The sequence below is a fragment of the Rhinopithecus bieti genome, unplaced genomic scaffold (genome assembly GCF_001698545.2).
Source record: "Rhinopithecus bieti isolate Rb0 unplaced genomic scaffold, ASM169854v2 scaffold_759, whole genome shotgun sequence".
NCBI classification, from domain to species: domain Eukaryota; kingdom Metazoa; phylum Chordata; class Mammalia; order Primates; family Cercopithecidae; genus Rhinopithecus; species Rhinopithecus bieti.
Window position 1 is genome coordinate 2,242,746 of NW_016803631.1, and position 26,877 is coordinate 2,269,622.

The following is a 26,877-nucleotide window of genomic DNA, read 5'->3' on the forward strand; positions in this document are numbered from 1 at the left end:
CTTTTAAATTATTGCTTTATTTTATCTTGCCATTTGATTCTTTCTTCTGGAGTGGATAGAGGGACCATTTACAATATAATAACGAAATTCATATCTGTTTTAAAGTTAGAACTGGAAGGCCAGTAGGAGAAACAAAGGTCCTTTAGGGCAATACCCTGAGTAAAAAGCAAAGTAATTTGTTTGTTTATTTCAAGTTATTGCTAGTGAATAAGGAGTATTTCTATACTTCACTATATTCAGCATTTTTCTTTGTGTTATAATAAAAACAAGATATGGGATGGATAATTGTTTAATGCACTGATAGAACTGGCTTTTCTGAGTTATTCACAAAACACGCTCCAGTTAAGAAACAAATTGAGTAGGTTTTGGTTCTTTTAAACAGGTGTGACATACTTTTATTTCGGTTGGTGGTAACTGTAAATTTGTCTGACATTGATTCTAAAACTTTATTGTAGCGTAATATTTTGATCTCTGTGTATCCACGCTTTTTTCCTAAAACCGCTAGATGGCGTAGATCTGCTTTTTTTTTTTTTTTTTTTTCTGTGACAGAGTCTTACTGTGTCGCCCAGGCTGGAGTGCAGTGGCGTGATCTTTGCGCAACCTCTGCCTCCTGGGTTTGAGCAGTTCTCCTGTCTCAGCCCCCTGAGTAGCTTGGATTCCAGGCGCCTACCACCATGCCCACCGAATTTTTGTATTTTTAGTAGATGTGGGGTTTTGCCATGTTGGCCTGGCTGGTCTTGAACTCCTGACCTCAAGTGATCTGTCCACCTTGGCTTCCCAAAGTGCTGGGATTACAGGCATGAGCCACCGCCCAGCCAGATTTGCTTTTTAAATTAAATTTTTGTCTCTGAGTCATTTAGTAGTAAGTTAGTCATGGTACCCCCTTCTCTTAGATACTTTAATTGGTGATACTCTGGGGGTGTTAAAACAGCAACAACAAAACTGGTGATCAGAATTAGTTTAACAACATAAATATTCTTAATGAGGATATCTTCTGAATTATCCTAATAAAGTAGTATTTATATTTTTCTGTTACATAAAAAAGTCCAGTACTTTCTTTGGTAAATTGTACTTCATACCAGTTTTAATCATTTAGCACAGTAGAGAGTACCAGTGAGCTATACATTATGTAGACTATAGATATGTTAAAAAGTACATTCTATTCATGATAAAGCTAATAAACTAGGAATAGAAGGAAACTTGCTCCATCTGATAACATCCTTGAAAGAACCCAGAGCTAATACATAGTTAATGGCAAAATATTGGATGCTTTCTACCTAATATTAGGAGCAATATGAGAATGTCCTCTGCTGCCACTTTTTTTTGTTGTTGTTGTTAGCATTGTACTAGAGTTTCTAACCAGAGCAATTAGGCAGGGAAAGAAGTAAAAGGCATCAGAGTGATAAGGAAGAAGTATAGCTGTCTCTATTTGCAGATATTTATAGAAACATCCTAAGAAATTTGCTAAAAATCTATTAGAGTTAATAAATGAGTTCAGCAAAGTTGAACTCATTTTATGTAGGATCGATGTATAAAAATCAACTGTATTTCTCTGTAGTAGAAATGAGCAAACTGAAACTGAAATTAAGGAAATAGTTCCACTTATAATGCCATCTAAAGGAACAAAATACTTATGAATACATTTAACATAAGTACAAAACGTATAATCTGGAAATTACAAAACATTGTTGAAATAAATTAACTAATACCTAAAAAAAGGATGGACATCCTATGTTCATGAATTGGAAGACTTAATATTGTTTAAATAATAATGCTCTTCTAGTTGATCTACAGATCCAAAGGTTTATCAGAATTCCGGTTGCCTTTTGCAGAAGGCAAAATTCCGATTCCCCTTTGCAGAAATTGATAAATGGATCCTAAAATTCATATGGAAATACAAGGGATCCTGTATTAGTTTTCGAGGGTTCCAGTAAGAAAGTACGAAAACTAGGTGACTTAAAACAACCGAAATTTTTCTCTCAGTTTAGAAGTGGGAGGTCCAAAATCAAGGTGTTGGCTCTGACTGCTCTAGGGAATTATCCCCACTTGCTGCTTCTAGCATTTGCTAGCAATCCCTGGCATTTCTTGGCTTGTAGATCGCTAAAGTCACTTAGATTTCCTCTACCTGCATGTCTTCATAATATTTTCTCTCTGTGTATGTTTGTCTGTGTGTCCAAAATTCTTTATGTGAGGACACCAGTCATGTTGGATTAGGGCCAATTGAATGACCTCATTTTAATTTTTTTTTTTTTTTTTGGACATGGAGTCTCACTCTTTTGCCCAGACTGGAGTGCAGTGGCATGATCTCGGCTCACTGCAACCTCTGCCTCCTAGGTTCAAGCAATTCTCCCGCCTTAGCCACCCGAGTAGCTGGGATTACAGGTGCCTGCCACCACGCCTGGCTAATATTTTGTATTTTTAGTAGAGATGAGGTTTTGCCATGTTGGTCAGGCTGGTCGTGAGCTCCTGACGTCAAGCGATCTGCCCTCCTCGGCCTCCCCAGTGTGCTGGGATTACAGGCATGAGTGACCTCCACCTTTCCCAGCCCTCATTTTAATTTGATTACCTTTGTGAAGACCCTATTTCTAAATAAGGTCACATTCTGAGGTACTTGTGGTTAGGACTTTAACACATCTTTTTTGGGGTACCCAGTTCAACTCATAATAGACTCTGTATAGCCCCTCAAAAATTGAAAAATAAAGTTAGAGGACTCACATTTCTCTGTTTAAAAATTCACATCAATCAAGACAGTGTGGTGCTTGGATATAGATTCATGGAGTATGATTGTTAGTCTAAAAATAAGCCGCTACCTTTAAGGTCAGTTGGTTTTGACAAAGATACCAAGATAATTACATGGTGAAAGAATTATTTCCCCCCACAAATGGTCTCAGACAGCTGGATATTTGCATTCAAAAGAATGAAGTTTAACTCCTGCCTCACACCATCTACAAAAATTATGTCAAAATGGATTAAAGACCTAAATGCTAGAGCTAAAGCAACTAGGAGCTAAAACTCCTAGGAGAAAACATAGGATTAAGTTTTTCTGACCTTGGGTAGGCAATGGCTTCTTAGATATGGTACCAAGCACACGAGCAACAAAAGAAAAAATTGATGCATTGAACATTATAAATAATAAAACCATTTGTGCTTCAAAACACCATCAAGAAAGAGAAAATACAGAAAGGGAAAATGCTTGCAAATTATATCTGATAAAGGACTTGTGTCTAGAATACAAGAAGAAATCTTACAATTCAATAATAAAAAAAAACAGTCCAATTAAAAATTTGGCACAGGTTCTGAATAGACAGAACTTATGTATATGTAATTCTATAAGGAAGATATACATAATGGTCGGTAAGTGTATGTGTTAGTCTGTTCTCACACTGCTATAAAGAACTACCTGAGACTGGGTAATTTATGAAGAAAAGAGGTTTAATTGACTCACAGTTCCAAAGGCTGTATAGGGAGCATAGGTGGGAGGCCTCAGGAAACTTAAAATCATGGTGGAAAGTGAAAGGGGAAGCAAGCTTGTCTTACCGTGGTGGAGCAGGAGAGAGAGAGAGAGTGCATGAGGGGAGAAGTGCCATACACTTTCAAACAACTAGATCTCGTGAGAACTCACTATCACAAGAACGGCAAGGGGGAAGTCTGTCCCCATGATTCAGTCAACTCCCACCAGGCCCCTCCTCCAATCCATGAGGATTACAATTTGAGATGAGATTTGGGTGGGGACACAGAGCAAAACCGTATCAGTGCATGAAAAGATGCTCAACATCATTAGTCATTATGGAAATAAAAATCAAAACCATGAGATACCACTTCAGACTCATTAGGATGGCTAGAATAAAAAAGTCAGATTATAACCAGTGTTTGTTAGGATATGGAAAAATTGGAGCCCTCATACACTGCTGTGAGAATGTAAAATGGTACAGCTGCTTTGGAAAACAATCTGGTAGTTCTTAAAATACACACATAGAGTTACCATATAATCTAGCAATTCCATGCCTAGTTATATATACCCATATGTTCATATATACACATGTTCGTGGCATTATTCATAATAACTAAAAGTAGAAACAACCCATACATTTATCAGTTGATGAATGGAGAAATCAAATATGGGATTTCCATAAATGGAATATTACTGAGGAACCAAAAGAAATGGACCAAAGCATACTACAACATGGATGAACCTGGAAAACATTCTAAGTAAAAGAAACCAAGCATAAAAGACCAAGTATTATACGATTCCTCCTATATAAATGTCCAGAATAGGCAAATCTGTAGACAGAAAGTAGATTACTGTTTCCTTAGGGCTGGAATGGAAGGATTGGGGGATGACACCTAAGAGGTACAATGTTTCTTTTTGGGGTAATGAAATTGATTGGGGTGATGATTGCACAAGCCTGTGAAAGTACTAAAAATCGTTGTGTGCACTTTAAGTGGGTGAATTGTATGTTATGTGAATTATAACTTAATGAAGCTGCTTTAAAATACATTCAATTATTACGAGGATAAGGGACCCTATGTTCTAGGGAAATGTGTACATGTTTGAATATTTAACATGAGATGTTATGAAGTAGAAATATATATGCTGCCAAATGTATGGTGTAGATCAGTGCTGTTCATAAAGTGTATTGCAAGCCACATATATAATTAAATTTTTTTAATAGCCACGTTTTTATTTTTTAAAGAAGCAGTTTTACTATTTTGTCCAGACTCGACTTGAACTCTCAGGCACCAGTGATCCTTCTGCCTCAGTCTTCTGAGTAGCTGGGTCTCCAGGAACATGCCACCGCTCCTGGCTTCTAATAGCCACTTTATGAAAACTTAAAAGAAATGGATGAAATTGAATTGCTTTTTATTTATTTATTTTTTTTTGAGATGGAGTCTCACTCTGTTGCCCAGGCTGGAGTGTAGTGGCGCGATCTCGGCTCACTACAACCTCCGCCTCCTGGGTTCAAGTGATTCTCCTGCCTTGGCCTCCTGAGTAGCTAGGACTACAGGTGCCTGCCACTACACTTGGCTAATTTTTGTATTTTTAGTAGAGACGGGGTTTCACGGTATTGGCTAGGCTGTATTGAACTCCTAACTTTGTGATCCATCTGCCTCGGCCTCCCAAAGTGTTGGGATTACAGGTGTGAGCCACTGCGCCCAGCCTGAAGTTAACTTTAATAATATGTTTTATTTACCCCAATATATAAAAATATTAACATTTCAATATGTAGTCCTTAAAATCTGTTATGCATTTCAGAATGTTTTCATTCAAACTTTGCCACTTTCAAGTGTTCAGTAGCTTCATGTAGTGACTAGGACAACATAAGTAGAGACATTAAGTGTTAATCCAGAGGGAGGAGTAATCACTGTAGTCTGGAATGATTAGGAAAAGTCACAGAACTTGAGTTATTTTGCTCATTCATTCATTCATTTACTGATTTCAGTCATTTATCCAACAAATATTTGAGCTCTTACTGTTTATAAAAAACTAGGAAAAACTGCAGATACATCTTATCTCATGGACAATGCATTAAACAGCTAATTATATACTTACTTAGGGCTGGTTGCTTAAGAAGTAGTGGAAAGAGTATAGGCTTAGATTTAAATATTCCCAGTGTAACAGAGAATGCATTGTGAGATTGGTGGCAGTAAGTAAAATTGGTATGTCACATGCCTAACACTGTGCTTGTTGTTAAATGTTTTCTCCTTCTCTTCTCCTACTTCACCCTCTGTCCCTCTGCTTCCTTGTTGAATACATGAGGTGGGCCATGGGAAAAAAAGGCTTAGGAAGTAGCAGAGTCCTGGCTACCCAAGGACTTGAGAATGAGTTCTTACCCTCCTTTCTTATCCTCAGCCTTCTTTCACGGGCCTTCTTTCCATGGCCTTGCTTCCTGGACCCAGACTCAAGTTTGCATTATTAGTACTAAAGCCTATTAACCAGTATTAAAGGGGTTTTGGTGGGCTAATTTAGGAATGTAATTATTGTTTTTTCTAGAGATTTCTATGTTTTATTCCACGCAACTATTTTATTAATGAAAATTTGAAATGCTATCTGCTAAATTAGTTTGCATCTTACTCAGATAAGAATGTGTTTTAGAAATATTTCAAGAAGTGTTAATATAAAAATTGTTTTATACCTTTTTTGAAATTCCAGACCTACCATTAAATACTTAGCACTTTGGTCCGTGTAATTTTTACATTGTACGATATCTTTGAATTTTAACATGCTCTTTTACAATAAGACTTACTAGGTTTAGTTACATTATGTTTGAGACAATAATAGATGAGGTTGTTGGGAACAGTTATTATAGTGTATTGAACAGAGTTTGTTAGGAAAAGTTTTTATAGTGTATTGAACACTGGATTTAGATTGGGCAGATCTTGGTTTTTCCATTCGTTAGCTGTGTGGTTGTAAGTACATTTGTTCACTGGTTTTTGATTCATACAGAAGATATAGTTTGACTAATATGGTCAGGACATGGTTGTGTGTTTACTTATATAAAAATTGTGATTAAGTGCTTTGAAGGAAAAGAACTGGTTACTGTGAATATAATAACAGGTGAAAACTACTTTAGATTGGATTGTCCTAGAGAAGTCGTCTCTGAAGAAGTGAGATTTAAGCTGAGACATAAAGGATAAAAAGGAAGGGATTAGGGATGGGGATGGTAAAAGAATATTGTAAGGAAAGGGAACATCATGTGAAAAAGTCCTGAGGTGGCAAAATGCTTTGTGTATTCAATAAATTGAAAGAAGCCTAGTGTGACCAAAGGATTGTGAGCAAGGGAAGAATGGCATGATATCAGAATGAAACTAGATCTTACAGGGTTTTGTAAAAGATGCTGAAGCCTTTAAGGAGTTTTAATCAGGGAAATGAGACACAAGTGTAACTCCAAAGTGGGAAGTTGAATATAGATTCAAGTCTCTAAAGGTTGAAAGAATAGTCTGGTCTACAGAAATACATTTGAGAACCAACAGCTCTCAAATGGTAATAATTTGGATAAATACCATGTATTTAAAGATCTGAGAATGCATAAGATAATCTGGGGAGAGTATGGAGACAAGATAGAGAATGGGAGTCTAGGACCAAGCCTAGAAGAATCCCAACATTTAGAAGCTGATAGGGAAGGAACTAGCATAGGAGGACCTCAAGTGAGCAGAGTTTTTTTGGATGACCGAGAAAGTATAATGGTTCTGAAATGGCAATAGGGAACAAGGAGGATGTGATTTTTTTTTTTTTTCCAACTAGATATAAACCTTTATTTCACAATTTTGTCATAATTCACCTTCTAAAAGACAGATTGGGGGACACAGCTGAAAACACTGGGAGGCCAGATACTGATATCTTTCAAGCCAGAGCATAGCCGTGGTCACCCTAGGGCCAATGTGCTCCTATGGTTCTCAGGTGTCACGGACCAGATGCACCAATATTGTCCAATCCCAGTTTTACTTAGAGCCACCTCCTTTTCTGGGGGCCATCCATCCTCATTTCATGCCAGATTTTTACTAGAGGCTCCCTGTTCTTCCACAATAGTTTATGACCATAAGTAACATACCATATTCCAAGGAGAGTTCCTCAGGATGCACTGCATGATCAAAACATTTCCATCCCGTGATCATTCCTGCTGTATCCATGGCCATAATGACTTTTAGGGCATTCCCTGCTATGAATGTGAACATCTGAAGGGTAATTGTGGCAAGCCTCCCTTCTGGGATCTTAGTGCAGACAGCTGCAAGGACCATCATGATGGTGCCAGATGCACCAAGTGAAGGTCCCTATCTTCCTGTGGCAACTTTACACACATAACTGATACAATTGGAAATAATACCTGCAGATGATAACACTGCTCTTGACCCAGAATGTTCACTGTGCTGGAGGCAAAGCTCCACAAAACATAGATATTTGCTGCCATGTGAAAAAAGGAGAAATAACTGAATGTTGACAGCAACACTGGAAAAGAAAGAACTTTTGAGGCTGGATTAGATGTGAAATATCTGATCATTGTCTGCTGCAGAGATGGTATTCTCTGTCAACAGAATACAAAGACATTCATTTGCACCTGTGATAATTTGTCACAGTCTGCTGGCCATCGCTTAGGTTATTCCACCACTTGTTATTCTCCTTTCTGGTCTCCTTTTTGTGGTCTTATGCTATCCTAACCATCAACTTCTATATCAAAATAACTCTGGACCCTGAATTTCGGTGATTCATGTTGCCAAATAGCAGCTGATCCAAATGCACAGCCTGTAAACCCAACAGTAAAAAATAAAGGTTTTATGAGAGTCCCTGTAGGATACAGAGAAGGATAAAAGGCTGTTGCTTCCACAGGAGGAATCAAAGCACTTCTCTTGTATGCTTCACCACTTGTGTCTATGTCTGATCTTTGAGGTTCAGCTTTCCTGGGTGCTTTTCTGAATCCACATTTTTGCTGAAGAAGTCAAACCTGTGTCTGAGCAGCCGTGGCGGGGCTAGGGCCACAGTGAGTTCCTTGCAGCTGTGGCTGCTCACTGGCGGAGACCATGTCTGGTCGCTGCCCCAACCTGTCTCTGCCTAGCCTCACCATGCCATCTTCCCAACCTCTGCCCCACCATGGCCTGCAAGGACATGGTTTTGAGACGTGTGGAGGAACTGAATAACATCAGCCTCTGTGGGATTTATTAAAGTAGCATATTTGGGGGAGTTATGTTTTCCATAAGGCTAGAAAGTGGAGTTTGCTGATCACAGAAGAGGTAGAGTTGAGGAACTGATTCAGATGAGAGGGATGTGTGGAGTAGTAGGGGCATGACAGTTAATAGCAAATGAGAGAGGCTAGTATTTCTGGTGGAGACTTAGGTAAACAAGGATATGAGGTGTTGATAGATTTAGGCCTTTTAATTTCTTGTAGGCTAGATGGATCTATGGCCTTAGTGGCATAGTCTGGAAAGTTTGAAATAGTTTGTTGGGTAAGGGCCAAGTTTCTTATGAGGTAAATCTGCCTCAGCAGGTTCTAGTTATGGTATGATGAGGCTCCAGGCTGGCCTCTTCATTTCTTTTATCTATTAAATAGTAATAATACCTCTTTAATTGTTATTTAAATGGACAGTCACATAGTAGTTAATAAAAGTTGAGTCTAAATAAACGTACAGCCTTTTACGAAATCTTTTAAACATACATCCCAGTAAGTCGTGCTCTAGCCAAGTTCTTCTCTTGTCACTCTTTTGTGTACTGAATATAACAATGCCTAATTGAAGAATAAACGTTGACTATGAATGAGGCACTCAGTTCATCTCTTTGCCGATTACACTTAATTTTAGAACTAAGGATAAATTATTCAAGAAATAGTTGCTGATTTTTTAGCTCGAAGTGTTCTGTAAGCATACTTGGATTTTTTTTTAGAACCCAGTGACAGTAATACTTCTTTGGAGAGAATATCTTTGAATATCTTTTAGAACTTCAAGCAAATTTATCTTTAAAACATTTTATATGCTCAGTGTAGATAATTTGGAAATTACAGAGAGATACAAAAAAGAAAATAAAAATTTGCCTGTATTCTCACTATCTAGAGAAAACTCCTGTTTACTTTTTGGTGTGTTTGTGTAGCATTTGTTTTCAAAATTGGGATCACAATATATAGCGATTTGTAGCTATATATATACTCTGCCTTTTCATGTAATCTTGTGTCATGAATATTTTCCTAAACCATTAAATATTCTTGGAAAATGTAATTTTAATGAGTACATAATACTCTGTTCATTGTGAGTGTATCATAGTTTACCTAATGATTCTCTGCTATTGGACGTCTGGATTGGCTCTAATTTATTGATGTGGTAAATAATGCCTTAATGGATATCTATGTAAATCAATTATTTTCTTCCATTTTCTTTTTACTTTCTTTTGCCGTATTCCTAGAAAGGGAAGTACTGGGTCAAAGAATAGGGCTTCATTTTGTTGCTCCTGCTTTTTTTTTTTTTCCTGAGACGGAGTCTCGTTCTGTCACCCAGGCTGGAGCACTGTGGCGTGATCTTGACTCACTGTGACCTCCACCTCCTGGGTTCAAGTGATTCTCCTGCCTCAGCCTCCCGAGTAGCTAGGATTACAGGTGTGCACCACCACACCTGACTACTTTTTTGATATTTTTAGTAGAGACAGGGCTTCACCATGTTGGCCACACTGTTCTCAAACTCCTGACCTCAAGTGGTCCGCCTGCCTTGGCCTCCCAAAGTGCTGGGATCATAGGCGTGAGCCACCGTCCTGGCTGCTCCTGCTGCCCCCCGCCCCCTTTTTTTTTTGCGATAGAGTCTTGCCCTGTGGCCCAGACTGGATTGCAATGGCGCGATCTCAGCTCACTGCAACCTCCGCCTCCTGGGTTCAAGTGATTCTCCTGTCTCAGCCTCCTGAGTAGCTGGGATTACAGGTGCACGCCATCACGCCTGGCTAATTTTTTGTCCCGCTGCTTTTAAGGAAAATTATACTTCAAGATTTCATATTTAAAAATCAATGTGGGTCGGGCTTGGTGGCTCACGCCTGTAATCCCAGCACTTTGGGAGGCCGAGGTGGGCGGATCACTCGAGGTCAGGAGTTTGAGACCAATGTGACTAACATGGTGAAGGCCCATCTCTACTAAAAATACAAAAATTAGCCAGATGTGATGGTGCGCGCCTGTAATCCCAGCTACTTGAGAGGCTGAGGCATAAGAATCACTTGAACCCGGGAGGTGGAGGTTGCAGTGAGTCTAGATGGCACTACTGCACCCTAACCTGGGCAACAGAGTGAGACTCCGTCTCAAAAAAACCAAAAAACAAAAAAAACTTTGTGTGTGTGTGTGTGTGTATTTGGCAGTATAGCATTGCTTATTTCTCTGTTTCCAGCAGTGATTTATTTTTGTGTGGATTTGCAGACCCCCTTGCAGTAATAAATCCTTACAGGTTCTCTTTGGCTTACATGTTGAGAACAACTTCTGTAGATTATAAACTACCCCAGTTCTCTCCCGTATCCTTTGTTTCACTGCTCTTGCTCCAGCAGATGCCTTCTCGTTGCCCCTAACAAATAACTCTTCCTCCTTTATTCGGTGATTGTTTTTTCCAAACATCCCTTGCTTGATATTTGGGGAAAATTTGAAGGCTTTTAAAAAATCGTATTTGAGAGCGCCTAGTTTTATTGTATCCCTTGTTAACACCTTGAGTGTTTATTTTTTAATATTTGCTGATTTGTGAGATGAAATATGATAGTTGTATTTGGGGGTAGGAGGAATGCCTGAAATAAATTCTTTCTTCCCAACTTATGATTTAATAAGAGCTGGAAGGGGAAAGGTAAGGTATAAAACCCAGTGTTTGACATTTTTATCCTTTTAATCTGGCTACTGTCCATCGTACTTTCAGAGCTGAAAGGGCTCTAAATTTCATATTTATTCAGTCCTTTCAGTTTACAGATAGGGAAACTAAGCCCTAAAAAGGACATTCCTTGACTTCCTCAAGGTCATAAGCCAAACAGTGTTAGAAGTTTGGCCTATTTTTTCATAACTTAGTGTGTTGGTTTTTCTACAAACATCTTCTGTGTCTCTGCACCATGTGTTCCCCAGCCTGCCTTTCAGGTTGACTAACTTTCAGGTGATTGATTTTTTTCTATTTGGAGGCCTGGTAGACTGTTATTTATCCTTCAGTTTAACCACAGTACTTTGATCATCCTGAGTCAATTCTTGCATACGTTGTACCTTTTTGTCCTGCAGATAGTGCTCTCAATTTCAAGGAAAGCTTCAAGGAAATTTTCTATTCATGTGTGGCATCTACTTTTGGAACAATAATTATCCTTATGTTGGATCATCTTTGTTCTTCACATTTATCATCTTCTCCAGAATTACTTTAATCTGTTAAGTGATTCCCTCTGCATTCACTATTATGATTTCCTTTCTTCCCTGCAATTAATTTTTCACTATGTTTTTTTCTGTTCTTTGCTGTTTCTAGTTTATTAGATCTCTGATGTTTTGTTCTGCTAAGAACAAACTGAGAACTGTTGTAGGCTAAAAAACAGCCCTCCAGAAGAGATCTGTCACCCAGGCTCATTGCAACTTCTGCTTCCTGGGTTCAAGTAATTCCCATGCCTCAACCTCCCAAGTAGCTGGGATTACAGGCACCCGCCACCATGCCCAGCTAAATTTTTGTATTTTTAGTAGGGATGGCCAGACTGGTCTTAAACTACTGGTGTCAAGTGATCCGCCCGCCTCCGTCTCCCAAAGTACTGGGATTACAAACATGAGCCACCATGCCTGGCTCCCAAAAGAATCTTACTATCCGTTGGCAGTCACTCCCCATCTCCTGACATGCACTGCCTGCCTTAGACAACCAGGTAGATTAGTGAGTCTGTCTTCTTTCTATAGATTTGCTTATTCTGAACATTTCATATGAACAGGATCATACAATATGTAGTCTTGTGTGACTGTCCACCTATTTTCAGTTAAACTCCTTCAAGATCTTTCTTTTTACATGCCTTCTGCCATTATTGTTATCCCTTCCCACCCCATTGCTTCCCTGCTCCCCCTACCCTCTCACACTTGTTAGAATTTCAGCTGAAATACCACTTTTTCGGAGGGACCTCCCCTAATGGGATTCTAGATACTCCATTATGGACTTAATTGTGCCCCACCATTCTCTTTTGTGTCTCTTACTTCAGTTATTATCTAATGGAGCAGTTATTTGTATAAATAATATCTGCTTCTCTCACAAGGTAGGGAGTTTGTTATTGTTTTAATAAATACTTACATGAACACATTCAGGCACTTTACCCAGTGGGAGGGGAAAGAGATTTTCAGAGAAGAGAGATGTGTGTACATATGTTAACTATTAAGGTGGCAATGAAAATGTAAGCTGAAAATATAGAAAATTAGTAGTTAATTAGGGTTTATGTATGTAGACTGGACAGGTACCATAAAGAATGTGTATTATACTCTCCCAGCAATATCATGAATCTGGAATTTTTTTCGGGGGGGGGGGACAGGGTCTTGCTCTGTTGCCCAGGCTGGAGTGCAGTAGTGGAGAGCATACATGGCTCACTGCGGCCTTGACCTCCTGGGCTCAGGCAGTTCTCCCATCTCAGCCTCCCACTGGTGTGTGCCACCATGACTGGCTAATTTTTAAAAAAAGTTTGTTTTTTTTTTTTTGTAGTGACAGGATCTCGCTATATTGCCCAGGCTGGTCTTGAACTCCTGGGCTCAAACAGCAGTCCTCCCGCTTGGCTTCCCAAAGTGCTGGGATTATAGGTGTGAGCCATTAAAACCTAAGACTGTTAAGTGCCAGCTTAATTTTTGGAGTCCATTTATGTTGTTGGTTAGAATATTTGGAATATTTACCCTACCTGAAAAGTTGAATAAAACTGATATATTCTGTTTTAAATTTCGATTCAGCAGTTCAGTTTTTCAAGCTCATTTGTAAATAATGGCACGTATTGCCTACATGGGTCACAATTTATTTCAGGAAGGTGCTGCATCATCTGTTTTGATGGAGATCTTAATGAAATTGGCTGCTCTTGACCTCTGAGATTCACTATTTCTTCATCTTTTCATGGTACCTGGATGGTCAGGTACACTGTTCTCTTCTCCCTTAGTGTTTGCTTTACTCTTTAGTGGATACTGGAGATACCTAGGACAAAGGTTTGTGACGAGGGTGTGTGTATGAGGGTCTTAAGATAAGGAAAATAGTATTTTTCTTCTTGATTAAATTTAAGGGGCATCATGAAATTTAAGTAACACCTTAAGGGTAATAGGTCAGATGGCTTTCTGTTGACATTGTTGATCTATAAAGTTATTGTTAGCACTATGTTTACCATATTAAGTATTAAAACCTTATATTCTGTGGGACTCTTCACATGGGTATATAGTTTCAGTTTTTATAATGGAAATTGGTGAGAAAAAAGGATGACTACAAATTTTTGTTTTGTAGTTAACTTTTATTACAATTTCATCTAGGATGCATGAAAGTACATGGAATTTGGGGGCTGTGTTGGAGATAATCTTGGAGGGACACAGCTCAGGAAAGTCTTCAGTGGAACCTTGGTCTTGTTACTTGCATATATTCACATCAAACCTTTTAAAGTTTCCACTCATTTTTTTTTTTAATGAGTATGTGTTAAATGCTTCTGCAGGTTGTAGAGGTATGGTATAAAAAAGAAATTCACCAGCAGTCACAGCTAGCAGACTTGGGCTAGTCCTATCCTGGTATATCATTAAGTCAGGTAGTTAACAGTAGGAGATGACAAAGACCATTTTAAAAAGGGCAGAGTTAGGCATGTACATATTTCCCAAGGATGAAAGTTCCGTTTCAAGGGAAATTGTTTCCTACTTTAATGTCCTTATCTACTTTTGACACTGCAAATAATGAGTAAGCAGTGTGGGAGACACTCTGCTTTGGTGTTGGATGTCCTAAGATGTTCTTCCATGACCCGCCAATAAGAGGATCAGTCTTGCTTTATTTCTCAGGCAGTGGTAAAGGAACCGAGTCCCAATGGTAGACCCACTGTGAGTGCAGGATTGTGTTATGCCAGTGGCTTTTATTTAATAGAGCTCAGTTAGCATCTCTTCTAGTAGACCTTTGTGGGGAGAAATGCTAAGTGGACTGCTTTGTGAATTGACCCACTTAATCTGACAGTACTCTTCCTCATTGAGGAGGTAGACTTGGACATACCCTATTTGAACGGCATTGCCAGGTTCTCTAAAGGCCGGTCTTTCTTTCTTTCATTTCTTTCTTTTCCTCTCTCTCTCTCTTTCTTTTGTGGGGAGAGGATTGGGAGATGTTAAGCAAGCTTTTAGAGGGAGGAAGATGAGGCAAATATAAAAACCAATATGGATTTGATTATAAGTAACTGTGATCAGTTGGGACAATATTATTTAATATATGCATATATTGACAATATTGTGGGTTTGGTTTCAGACCACCATGATAAAGCACATCGCACAATTTTTTTTTTGGTTTCTTAGTGCATATGAAAGTTATGATTACACTATACTATAGTTTATTAAGTACAGTAGCATTATGTCTAAACAACCTTAATTAAAACATCCTTTATTGTTTAAAAATGCTAATAATCTGAGCCTTCAGTGACTAGTCATCTTTTTGCTGCTTAGTGTTGATGGCTGTTGACTGATCAGGGTGGTGGTTGCTGAAGGTTAGGGTGGCTGTGACAATTGTTTAAAATGAGACAACCATGAAGTTTGCTGGATTAATTGACTTCCTTTCACGAAAGATTTCTCTGTAGTATGAGATGCTATTTGATAGCATTATATTTGTTTTAGTTTTTAAAAGAGATGGGTGTCTCACTGTGTTGTCCAGGCAGGACTCAAACTCTTAGGCTCAAGTGATCATCATACTTCTGCCTCCTGGTTAGCTGAGACTACAGTAGCCAGCACCCCAGGCATTATAGCATTTTAGTAGAACTTCTTTCAAAATTGGAATCAGTCCTCTCAAACCCTGCTGCTGCTTTATCAGCTGAGATTATATCCTAAATCCTGTGTTCTCATTTCTGCAGTAGTCACAGCGTATTCACCAGGAGTACATTCCATCTCAAGAAACCACTATCTTTGCTCATTCATAAGAAGCAACTCCTCATCTGTTCAAGTTTGATCACAAGATTGCAGCAGTTTAGTCACATCTTCAGACTCTGTTTCTAATTCTGGTTCTCTTGCTATTTCTACCACATCTGCACTGACTTCCTCCACTGAAATTTTGAACTCCTCAAAATCATCCAGGAGGATTGGTATCATCTTCCAAATTCGTGTTCCTGTTCCTATGAATCATGAATATTCTTAATGGCATACAGAAGTTGTTTAGTGTAGCCATCTTCATCAATGGTCTTAGCTAAATCTTCCAGATAACTTGCTGCAGCTTCTAAATCAGCACTTACTGCTTTACTTTGTGCTTTTATGGTATGGAGAGGGCATCTTTCCTCTGCTAGCTTCAAACTTGGCAGCTTCCTCACTTCTGTCGGCCTTCATAGAATTGAAGAGAGTTCTGGCCTCGCTCTGGGTTAGGCTTTGGCTTAAGGAAATGTTGTGGTTGGTTTGGTCGTCTGTCCAGACCACTCAGACCTTCTCCGTATCAGCAATAAGGCTGTTTTACTTTCTTATCATTCATCTGTTCACTGGAGTAGCACTTTTAATTTCCTTCAAGAACATTTCCTTTGTATTCACAACTTGGCTGTTTGGCAAAAGAAGCATAGCTTTCAGCCTGTCTGGGCATTTGACATATTTTCCTCATTAAGCTTAATTATTTCTAGCTTTTGATTTAAAGTGAGAGACAGGTGACTCTTCTCTCACTTGAACACTTAGAGGCCACTATAAGCTTGTTAATTGGCCTGATGATAATATCTTTGTGTCTGGAATAAGGAGCCCTGAGGAGAGGAAGGGAGATGAGGGAACAGCTGGTTAGTGGAGCAGTCAGAGCACACACAGTATTAATCTGTTAAGTTTGCCTTCACTAATCATAGATCACCGTAATGAGTATAATAATAATGAAAAGTTTGAAGTACTGCAAAAATTACCAAAATGTGACACAGAGACGTGAAGTGAGCACGTGCTGTTGGAAAAGTGACACTGATAGACTTGGTTAACATAGGGTTGCTATAAACCTTCAATTTGTAAAAAACCATAATTTCTGCAACACGCAATAAAATGAGGTAAGCCTAGATATTTTTCTCTTAGGCATGTTCCTTGTCTTATTAACTATAAACTTAGCATCGTTACTAATGAAGTTGTAAACTAGAATTTAATCAGTATTTGAAAATGTATGGTGTTCCTTGCAGAAATGGAGTTAATGGCAGAACTCGTAGTTATTACCTGCTATTTTATTTTCCATAGTTAATTTTAAGAGGTTCTTATAAAGTTGTTTGCAGATACTCTATCTTCACAACAGTTAAAATTGTAATATTTTAGGCATATCTTCTCCTCCTGTTTTGTTATACAGAAAAGCTTTAGCTAATAAACAGATCGCATTCTAAAAGTTCATAAACTATTTTGGAACTTAGAAAGTATTTTTCCATAGTAAGTTTTGTAAATAAGTAAATACAAATAGGTTCCCAGGCTATCCTACAAAAGCCTAATGAAGCCATAGTTAGCTCAAATATCTATATACTTACAGTGACATATAATAGAAAATAATATGGCAAGAATAGTAGTTAAACAAAACCAAAACACTGTTAAGAACTAGTTTTGAAAAATTTTCTTGTATGTGATTGATAAAGGGATTTAATCAGAGGGAGGTCAGGCGTAGAGACTTGCAGGAGTCTGCCAGGCCTTTCTGTGTCCTTTCAGATACTTTATAGGTTGATGGCATTTCTTTCTTTTGATATTGGTATACAGCAGAAATGCTATCTTTTTGCTTACCAGCTATGGTTAGGGTTGTATTTTAGGTCCTGAGTGGAATGAAAATGTTAGAAAATAAATAGTTTCCTTAGATTAGAAAGATATGAAAGAACAATGGAAAATAGAGTAACCTAGGATGTGTGTTTGAAAAAGAAATTGAGATAGATTTCGTTGACATACAAATAATACAAGTGTAAGGGAATGGGGTAGAGTATAACATGTGAATGATTCCTGATGGAGGAGAGCAAAGATGTTGATAAAGTATGTTGGGTTAGCAATCCTTATGCTGGTCAGTAAGTGGTTTTGAATATCTTTGGAAGCTGTTTAGAACTGGGAATGGGGAGTGGAATGCTACTTTGGTATTTTTATATGAACTGTTTCAGTATTGTTTTTTCATAACATGGTACAACAGCTCACCAAAAATACTTAAATAGCTTGATATACATTTGGAATGTTTTTTGATGTATTAAACTATTATTAAGAAAATACATTTTTTGAATGTATGAAAAGTGAAAGTAAAATATTGTACTTTAGGTAATTCAACAAATGCCTACAACTATTATGTGATGAGAGAGATTTAGTTTTACATTCTTTTTTGTTTGTTTGTTTATTGATTAGAAAACCATGCTTCCTTTTCAGTCTCCAGAATGTTTCTTATTTAGAAGAAACCAGTGCAAAAAGAAAATCAGGAAATGTTCCTTCTATTCCTACAAAAGTAACAACTGTCGTTAGGCTATGTATTATTACTTAGTATTGTGATAAATCTGTTCAAGTGTTTAAATGTTTGCTATCTGTTCACTGATTTGATTTGCCTGAGGGGAATTTCTGGCTCTCTTTTTACTTGTTTTAGATGATTTGTCTCTCAGGTAGCTTCGTATATCAGCAACATGACACAGTTTTATATTTAAAGTTATTTTTTGCAGTTTATATTAGAAGATGTAAAGACTTACTCAAAAGGTATGGTTATATTGGACTGAGTTATTTTTATGGATTTATTTTAGAATGTAAATTGTTCAACTTACTTTCACTTTTATAAGTATTGGAAAGTATACTAAACTTAGGAATTGGATGAGGCAATTTGAATGAGTACTATAAGACTATAGTATAGTTTTTAATACTATACAGTCTAAACTGCGGTGTTATACTAAACTATAGTTTTTAATACTATGCAGTCATTGCTGTTATACATGGGGCATTGGTTCCAGGACCACTGGGCACATCAAAATCTTTGCATACGCAAGTCCTGTAGTTGGCCCTATGGAACCACTGTATGTGGAAAGTTGGCCCTCTGTATATGAGGGTTTTACACCCTGCAAATACTGCACTTTTAATCTTTTAATCTGTGTATAAGTGGACCTGCGCAGTTCAAACCCATATTGTTCAGGGGTCACCTGTATATAACCTCAAGCAATTTTACTTATTTTTTGAGTCTCAGTTCCCTCCTCCCTGATTTAGTACTGGTTTTTCCTCCCTTGTAGGACTGTTGCTTAGATCAAATGAGATAATGGGTCTAAGTGTGCTTTTAAACTGTAAAGTGCTTCACAAATTTATTTGTGATGATGAGTGATGATGGTTTGGTGATCATGATTGGTTCTAGGGAAGACTGTCAAATATATGAATTTTGTCTGCATTATCTTCTCAATCTGTTGAATTGACTTTACTCTTTTAAGAGGGTGGGCCGGGCGCGGTGGCTCAAGCCTGTAATCCCAGCACTTTGGGAGGCCGAGGCGGGCGGATCACAAGGTCAGGAGATCGAGACCATCCTGGCTAACACGGTGAAACCCCGTCTCTACTAAAAAATACAAAAAACTAGCCGGGCGAGGTGGCGGGCGCCTGTAGTCCCAGCTACTCGGGAGGCTGAGGCAGGAGAATGGCATGAACCCGGGAGGCGGAGCTTGCAGTGAGCTGAGATCTGGCCAGTGCACTCCAGCCTGGGCGACAGAGCGAGACTCCATCTCAAAAAAAAAAAAGAGGGTGATTGCAGGGTCCGAGGTCATCTCTGAGGAGGAAGTAGAGGTATTTATTTTGGTGACTTTTAAACTTTAGTTTCCAAAGTATAGTAGAAGCCTATAGAAATTTGTCACTTATAAATGAACAAATATTTTACAGACTGCTACCTGCATAGTCATAAAATGGGACTCCACTAGTGTGTGATAACCATAAGTGTTGCCCTCATGGATTGGTTATTAGTTGTTAAATTGTAATTGGTAAAGTATGTAGGACTGACAGAGTAAGCAGTAGTCTTCTGGGAGGAAACAAATCCCATCCTCTCTCCTCCCCTCCCTACTGTTTCAATTCAACAGCGGTTTTTAATTTAATAACCTTCACTTTAAAGTGATCAAAAATGTGTGTAGATTTGTATGCTGTGCTATGGAAAAAGCAGTTTGGATTAAGGAGTGCAGATGTCTTTGCATATTTCAGGAGAGGGCAGGGTTAGATAAGCTGTTACAATGGGGGCATTTGGGTTGTCAGAATGCAATATTGAGGATCAAAGGGATGTGTGGTAGGCCAAGAACAGACCTAATTGGTTTAAAATGTATATGTAGAGCACTGATCTGGTATTACTGTCACTAAAGACTACAGTAAAATATACCAACTTTTTGAGATCTATTTTCTGGCTTTCTTCTGGCTGCTCAAGGTTGATGTTTCTGGATGTGACTGCTGACTGGATCAGTGAGTGAGTAATTGTATTTTTAAAGGTAATTATTTACTTCTTTAGTTTAAATACTTACCATTTGCTCTTTTCATCCATGTATAGTGTACTAATTCTTTGATAATCTGGTAACCTTCCTTCTTAAGAAAAATTTAAATGTAGTATCCACCCTTGCCCTCCAAATTGGACAGCTTATAAATCAAGCGGATAAGCAGGTTTAAGAGTTAAAATTATAATGTAAATTCCTAAAAGCCGAAGATTTTGTGCACATGCTGTAAGGCTTTTAGATGTGTATGGAAAATAAAGCTGTTTCTAAAATACATCTTGAAATTATTTCAAGTGAGGACTTAAGACCAAGTGAAATATTTATTCACTTTGGGTTTGGTTTGATTTTATTCCAGTTGAGTGAAGTTAGAGAAAAGGAAAATACACTTGATTCCAGTTTATGGCTTATAAGTAAAATAATGTAAGTTCAGACTGTTGGAAATTAGCATGTTTCTGATTTTAGGTTTATTGTTTGGTTTAAAGTAAAATTTGGTTTTGAGGTAAAACCAGGAAGATAAAAATTTGAGTCATTTAAAATTGGCTCAGAAGAAGTATGGATATTTCAAAGAAAAAATTGGGGTGGCTAATAGATATTTGCCTCAGCACCTTTTGTTAAGATATTTGGAGTTTTAGGTTTTGCTAAACACAAAAAGTTGGTTTCGGGGCCTAAATACCTATCTCTTGTCTTTATGACATGGTCCTTAGCAAAGTAATGTAGTAGGGCACGAGTTTTGCAGTAAATGGACAGGTATGAATCCTGTGGGTATGAGTTTTTGAAGGGATTACTTTGAGCAAATTATCAAATCTTTTTGAACACCAAAATTTTCCCATTTGTTAAATTGAGTGTTCTGAGTACGTCACAGGCTTTTTGTAGGAATTAAATGGTATGTTGTGGCTCTTCAAGTGTGGTAGCTGAACCTGCATTAAGAAGCATTTGAGGTGCTTATTTAAAATATAGTTTCTGGAGCCCCACTTCAGAAATACTGACCTTTTGGGGGATATATTCTAGAGTCTTCATTTTAGTAAACTCCCAGGTGATTCTTATGCCCACTGTGAGTGGTGCTTGCAAACTGTAAACAGTTCTCAAGGAATATGCTTACATAAATTGAACTTAAGATCTCAGATTTGTCTCCTGTCCAGTTTTTGCCATTTGCTGCATATTGATGCTCTAAAGAAACCAAAATTGTTTGGAGAAGGGTTAGAAACAGAGGAAATTTCTGACCCATACCTAGATACACATGTGGGACATTGAGTCATTTGTTTTGGCTGCTCATTGTCACCATGTTTTCAGTAAGCCCTCCATTCTGTTTTACTACTTGTAAAGGCTTTTCTATGTACCTTCTCCCCAGAAATTTATATCTGACCAATGGCAAGCATAGGAATAAGCAAAAGCACTACTTAGTTTTAACATGAAGTAGTCAGCTTGCAAATCCTAACAATTCTGCTTGAATAATTCTTGTAAGTTCAATGGCAATCCTTTGCTGAGCACCTGCATTGTGCTGAACCTTGTTTACATGGGAAATGTGAATGATTCCAATAATGTCTAGTTTTTCTTATTTATTTATTTATTTATTTATTTGAAACAGAGTCTCACCTTGTCACCCAGGCTGGAGTGCAATGGCATGATCTTGGCTTATTGCAACCTCCGCCTCCCAGGTTCAAGTGATTGATTCTCTTGCCTCAGCATCCCTAGTAGCTGGGATTACAGGCGTGCGCCACCACGCCCAGTTAATGTTTTGTGTCTTTGGTAGAGACGGGGTTTCACCATGTTGGTCAGGCTGGTCTTGAACTCCTGACCTTGTGATCTGCCTGCCTCCGCCTCCCAAAGTTTGGGATTACAGGCGTGAGCCACTGTGCCTGGCCAATGTCTGGTTTTTCTAAGAGCTCTTAGTGAAGTAAGGGGTTCAGACTTTTCATTATAGGACATTGTGATAAGTACCGTGATAGGGCACATGTGAGTGGTAAAAGAGCATAGTGTAGCAGAATAATATATTCTTTACTATTTCCACTGCTTATAATTCAAAGTTCAAAGAAACTGTAACTTATTGAGCACTCACTACGGGGCATGCATTTAAAAAACAACTATGTAACCTATGCTATTCAATCATCACAACCCTAAGTAGTAGCTGTCTCCATTTTATAGATATTAAGTAGGTTGAACTTGTGATATAAACCTTTGTATGACTTCAAAGCCCATATTGTTTTCATTATGCCTCTAAGGACAAAATTTGATTTTTTTTTTTTTTTTTTAAAGAAGGGAATGTTATGATTCTTCAGAATTGATGTCTGTTAATTTCAGTAGCATGATGTCTTCCTGTGATTGAAAATAACTCTGGAGTCTTTATGTCATCTCTGTCCTCTGCCACCCTATGTTTTCCTTTTCATTTCTAAAAGTGATAGACAAGGCAACATCTCCAGAAGCCAGCCTGTGTGACATCTGTCCATTTTGTTTTCTCTGCCTCTCCTTTTGTTTACTCTTCCTATCCCCAAAGGAAATTTAGTAATTGTTCTGTTTTGTTTTTCCTGATGTCTTAGATTAGAATCATGTGAAGATGAATGGTATCTAAGGGAAAAGGCCCTATTAGGAAGATTTTTATCACATCAAGTTTACATAGAAATTGCCCTGGAATTTTTATCCTGCTGTTGATCATTAGGGTTGATTTGATTGATTTAACTACTTGGTTGATATTTCTTTTCTTTCTTTGTAGTTTCATTTGTTCCAACATATATAAGCAGTTTGCTCTCTGGCTAGAGCTGCCGCATCATAAAATAAAGCCCCTATTTTAATCACAAGAATAAGTTCATTTTTGAATTTTCTAACTCTGATCCCATGGGGCCTAGTTTTCTACTTTTATTTCCTTTGCTAATTAATTTTATGTTGTTTTCTTGTTTCTAGCAGTTTGTTTATTTTGGGGAGAGTATCTTTGCTTTTAAAATTAAACTTATTTTATTTAAAATGAACAGAGACAGGGTTTCACTATGGTGCCTGCTGTGGCCTCCCAAAGTGCTGGGATTGCAGGTGTGAGCCACTGTGCCTGGCCCAACATCTTTGTTGTTGTTGTTGTTGTTGTTGTTTGTTTTGTTTTTGCTTTTTGTTTTTTTAAACAGAGTCTCACTCTGTCGCCCAGGTCCCAGGTTCAAGTAATTCTCTTGCCTCAGCCTTCCAAGTAGCTGTTTGTATTTTTAGTAGAGATGGGGTTTCACCATGTTGGCCAGGCTGGTCTCGAACTCCTGACCTCAGGTGATCCACCCGCCTTGGCCTCCGAAAGTTCTGGAATTTCCGGGGTGGGCCCCAGCGCCCCGCCAAAATTTTTTTTTTAATAGTTTTTTTTTTTTTTTTTTTTTTTTTTTAAATCTGGTTTCTTTGAATAGAGTTGAACTTCAACTTAATCTGAAAAATTTGCAGTGGCCAGAGTTTCCTCTTCTGACAGTCTTATTCATACCTGAAGATGAGGTTCTTTTGAGTAATTTATATAATCATATTTTTCAATAGCGTCATTGTTGTAAACATCTTTTAAAAATAGCCCTGTGTTATTTCTCTGCATGATAGAGAAATAATTGGCAGTGCCTTTTCCCCTGCTAATACTGTTGTTAGAAAATGTGAAAATGCTTTGTGTCTTCTGTGTATTCATGGGTAGTGTGCTGATTTCTCTAGGCTTTTGTTGCAGACTTTTAACTTTCTGTTATTTCTCCGTAGAGACTTCATTCTTGAGGTGAAGGAAAATTTTTATAGAGGCAGTCATTGCAGACTTAGCTCTCCACAGCAGGATCACCAGAGTATTTATTAGACTGTGGCATGACTTTTCTCAGTTTGTGGTATAGCTTATTCATATTCTCTAAAAGTCTCTCAGTTACAAAGTGTCTCAGTTGTTGCTTTTTCTCAGCACTGGATTTTAAGAACTAGTCTCCTTGAAACAAGAAACATCAAATTAAATGCCTTTGTTAAATGAACAAAGTGTGCTCAGCTTTGAGATTTATCATTTGAATTAGAGTGTCAGTGCCAGACACCTACCTACTAAATATTTAAACACCCTTGAAGTGGACTTTTGGCTTTTGGATACTCCCCCCATATCTTGGATGTGGTCAGTGTCACCGTGTTCATCGCAGGGTGGATTGGTCTGAGGAGTGACTTGAGAAGACTTTAAAAAATACGACTACAAAATGTTGTTTACAGGTACAATCCTGTTTTTAAGAGATTGAGAACTAGGCTGTGTGTATCATTTTGGGATATGCCTAAACTTGCCAAGGCTTTTGTAAAAATTGTATTCTAGACTGGATGCAGTAGCTCACACCTCTAATACCAGCACTTTGGGGAGGCTGAGGTAGGAGGACTTTAGACTTAAGACCAGGAGTTAGAGACCAACCTGGGCAACAAAGTGAGACCCTCTCTCTCCAAAAAGTTAAAAAATAAAAAATATTAGCGAGGCGTGGTGGTTTGTGCCTCTAGTGCTAGCTACTTGGGAAGCTGAGGCAGGAGGATTGCTTGAGCCCAGGAGTTCAGTGTCACGTCATTGCACTCTAGCCTGGACGACCCTGTCTCTTAAGAAAGAAAAAAATTATTCTGTATTTAACAGCCTTCAATAGAACGTGATTGTTCTTTTGTATACCATCTTTTCATTGCGTCATGAGGAGTCTATTCTGGTTTATGTATTTAAGACTTATCTGTTATGGTAAACAGTAGAGATTTAATGCTGCATTTTAATTATGTAGGGAATTTGTACAATGTGAGTGAAGTCCTCTGACAGGAGAGAGGGCCTGAAGCTGAGCTAGTTCCTGCTGCTGTGCTGTTGTACCTTCAAGGTAGTTTCGAAGACCAATTTTATTATAATCGCTAGTGCCATATAATTAGTTTGGAAATTACTGTTTCATGTATGCTAGGAAATTTAGTACTGGACAAAGTGGTTATTTTTTGTTTAAGCAAATTTGTAACGATTTCTAGTTTTTCTTGAGGATTTTGGTTTCTTGGAAGCAGTGCTATGGTCTGAAATAACCCAATTTGTTGTAACAAATATTAAGTTGTTTGGATGTCACAGAATCAACTGTTGTACATTTTTATTTTTCAGATGGTTTTGCTTTGGTATAAATTTCAAAACCTAATGTTGCTAAAGTGTCTCTGGGAATAGGTGTTGATATTAAGGAGTACATGGTTGAGGCCAGAAAACTATAAAAGGCTGTTGATTTATTCTCTTACTTCCTCTTACTCTGGAGCTGATCCTTTTACATTATGTTATCAGAAACATTATCTTCTTTTTTTTAAGAGGAGATGGAGAAAAGAATATGAAGTTAGTGGTAGTAGGAAGGTTTTAAAATATAGCAGAGGAAGCATGAGGCATGTGATGAGTTCTGCTACCTAAAGCTTTATGATAAATTAATCTATTATGGGTATTAATGTAGATGAAACAATGTATGGGATCATTCTTTGTAAACAGTACAGTTTTATACAGTTGTTATCTTATTGCCAGGTTGGCTAATTGTAATGCCAAATGGTAATGTGCTTTTCCTTGGCATACTAGCTGCTGACTGACCCATGGCACTACTAATGTTCATGCTAAGTCATACCCCATATTGCCCTGCCATTCTTTTCAGCTCTGCTATTTCAGATCTCTGATAGAACAGTCTGAAGAATGTGGAATTTATTCGGGAAATTTATTCAAGCATCTAGGATGCTTGAAGTCTGTAATAAAGACTGAAGACCCATTGTTCCTAGTACCTAGATAGTACATATTGGTGGAGAATATTGTCTGTAATAATTCTTAGCAATTTCTCTGTTTTAGACAGAATAAAGTAAATCTTTTAATTACTGCTAAGGTAGTAAGTACTTTGTCTCTAGATGTACAAAAGTGTGAAAGATTGGTCCTTGTCCACATCAAATCTCAGCTTAAAATTAAGAGGCCTTAAGAATCTCTTTCAGCTATATCTGTAGGACCTGTTTTACCTTTCCACTCTGCTTTTAATATTTTAGCAGAATTGTCTCATTTGATGCTTATTCCCATTTGCAAATTATGATGCTGGGATAGACATTCCTAGGCTCAGTGGCTGGAGTGAAGAGATGCTAAATCCCAGGGTTCTAATGGATATCTTTCATAACTAGTTCTCAAACCCTTGAAATGTGACCTCTTTTAGAAAGAAGTAGAACCTGTGGAGGCAAATGGGGAAAGTTATCACAAATGCTTATATTGCTGAAGTTCTCTTACTGGAGCGAGGAAGTGCAGAGGTGGGGCTCCTGTTTCCTTTATTGAAATATGGTTACGCAGTAGAAAAACATAATTTTTGGTTGGACCCCAGACAGTTTTGTTTTCAGTTTTTCAGTTAATTAAAATTGTGGAGTGTAGTAGACTTTTTGTGGTGGTGGTCTTGCTGTGTCGCCCAGGCTGGAGTACAGTGGCATGATCTCAGCTCGCTACAGCCTCTGCCTCTTGGGTTCAAGGGATTCTTGTGCCTCAGCCTCCCTTGTAGCTGGGATTACAGGTGTACATCACTGTGCTTGGCTAATTTTTGTATTTTTGGTAGAGATGGTGTTTTGCCATGTTGGCCAGGCGGTTCCTGAACAGCTGGCCTTGAGTGATCTGCCCGCCTTGGCCTCCCAAAGTGTTGGGATTACAGGTGTGAGCTACCATGCCTGGCTATTTATTTATTTATTTATTTAGAGACAGGGTCTCGCTTTGTCACCCAGGCCAGAATGCAGTGGCGCAGTCTTGGTTCACTGCAGCCTCGATCTCCCGGGCTCAAGGGATCCTCCCACTTTAGCCTCCTGAGTAGCTGGGACTACAGTGCCACCATACTCGGCCACTGTTCTTAAAATCTATGTTAGTTTATTAATGATCCTTTGTTTTGTAAGTTAGACGTGAGATTTTGCAAGCA

The 26,877-nt window shown here is 38.2% G+C and overlaps 1 protein-coding gene and 1 pseudogene across 3 annotated transcripts in view; one reads left to right on the forward strand and one right to left on the reverse strand.

Annotated features, from left to right (window-relative positions):
• The window catches only part of GSK3B (glycogen synthase kinase 3 beta), a 269,562-nt gene that overhangs the window by 58,658 nt on the left and 184,027 nt on the right, over positions 1-26,877 (forward strand). The gene's annotated exons all lie outside the window — the stretch shown is intronic.
• On the reverse strand, positions 7,441-8,563 carry LOC108541767 (presenilins-associated rhomboid-like protein, mitochondrial; annotated as a pseudogene).